This window comes from Myodes glareolus, chromosome 26 (assembly GCF_982192425.1).
Source record: "Myodes glareolus chromosome 26, mMyoGla1.1, whole genome shotgun sequence".
NCBI classification, from domain to species: domain Eukaryota; kingdom Metazoa; phylum Chordata; class Mammalia; order Rodentia; family Cricetidae; genus Myodes; species Myodes glareolus.
The window spans coordinates 10,354,306-10,356,259 of record NC_142051.1 but is presented as its reverse complement, the minus strand read 5'-3'; the positions used below and the strand labels follow the sequence as shown (position 1 = coordinate 10,356,259).

General features: G+C 44.7%; 1 pseudogene; it reads right to left on the bottom strand.

Annotated features, from left to right (window-relative positions):
* Positions 1–821: 821 nt before the first annotated feature.
* On the bottom strand, positions 822–938 carry LOC125390109 (5S ribosomal RNA; annotated as a pseudogene).
* Positions 939–1,954: the final 1,016 nt, after the last annotated feature.

Genomic DNA, 1,954 nt, shown 5'->3' with positions numbered 1-1,954 from the left:
AAGACAGGTGGGCACAGAACAACATCCATCCGCAATTCGCTTTATCAACGGCCAAGCGCTGACCACTGGGAAAAGCAGCCTTTCAGCTAAAATAAATATCTCCATATATATGCAGAATCACTGGAATCTACAGCCTAGCTTCCCAGGTCAAGATAAGCTTGTTTTCCTATAGATTTCTTAGCCTACAGGATCTTCTGGAGTCTGGAAGGCCCTGCTTCTAACAACGGAAGGTAAATATAGTCCTTATGCCCTTGCCCTCAACAACGACCATGAAGGACCCTGAGGAGTGGCTCTAGGCAGCCAACAAAGTAAGTTCTCTGTCCTTTTTAATTAATAACTCAAGTAAAATTTTGTCCTTCTCGAAGATCTCTGATGCGGTTTGACAGCTGAGAGGTTTTATCAGTTTAAGGACAGCAAATTTCAGTAAGATACAAATACAAGTTATTAAGGTGTGAACCTGCAAGTTTCTAAAGGTGTGAGAACAAATACAGGTTATCAACTCTCTCTCACACATTGCCTTTCATAGTCTTAAAAATACTTCTTTGTGCAAAAACCTCTGTCACAGTCATTCTGATGTAAATATGCTACTGTTTATATCTAAAACTTACGTTTTCACAAATCTAAAGAATTCTTATGAGTTCCAAGCAGCTGAATTGAAGGAACCACCTTAAACAGGTCAGATAAATCCCTCTTAATTCCCTGGTCCTGAAAATTTTTTCTTCCTAAACTTAACTTGTCATCTTTTCTGCTAACACAAGAGACACTGGACAGTTTCCACCACAAACTCTGAACAGGAGCAAAGCGGCCAGTTACCCAGGCTGTGACCAGCACTCAGTATTCCCACGTGATCTCCCATCCAAGTACTAACCAGGCCTGACCCTGCTTAGCTTCTGAGATCAGAGGAGATCAGGTGCATTCAGGGTGGTATGGATGTGACCAGAACCCAGCTTTCTCAGGTCCCCCCTCCCCCAAGACAACACCCACAAATAAGCAGGAAGCAGTCTTGAGAATCCACAGTCCCAATTTCTTTAACCTGTTGTGCCTAACTTCTTGCCTTTTTATTTTAAGAAAGAGATGAGAATGTTATGATCTGATGGCCTGGCCTGTCACCTGGGTACTCTGTCCCTTTAAGAGAGAAGCCCCACCCATTCCCAAGCTCCCCTTCTGACGAGGCAAATGATCTCTCACCACCTCCAGCCTGCACACACTCTCTTTCCATCCCTCTCCTGAAGAGGTAACTACTGCCTCTCTCTGCCCCCTTCTCTTCCTCTCCCTTCTCCCCTTCCCCTTCCCTTTCCCTTCCACAACCCACTAAATAAACTCTATACACAAACTCTCTCTCTGTCTCTCACCTACCAAGGGGACCTGCCAAGACCTCTGGAGACCAGCTGCTGTTCCACCAAGGCCTCAAGTGATCCTCAGTGGCCCCTCACTGAACTGGCTGCCCCTTGTGGGACTGGTCCCCCACCACCCTATCTTTATAAAAGAATAGCACTAACAAGTGGTACTTTTGTTGAGGCTGGTCCCCAACAGAGAACAATCAGTTTTTACCTTGAAAACCTTTCATTTTGAAGTTTTGACAAAACTTCCCTAGTTTTAGAATTACCTTTGTCTTAAGCTTATAAATATTTTGATCGCTGTTTGTTTACTGGAAAACCTATCTCAGTGGCAGTGTATCTGCCTGGTGTTTACAATGTCGCAGTCCGATGCTCATCACTGTTAACAAAAGAACAAGCACACAATCATTGCCCACACTCAAGCAAACAGCCCTCCACCCACGCTCATGAGAGCAACCCCATTTAAATGCAATGGGTCACTCACAAAAGGACATGAATACAGGCAGGTGGCTTAGGAGGAAGGAATTTGGCAGAAGGGCAAAGGGAATAAGAGAGGCCATTGAGTTGGTTCAGTGGTTCAAGGCACGTACTGCCAAGCCTAACAACCTGAATTCTGT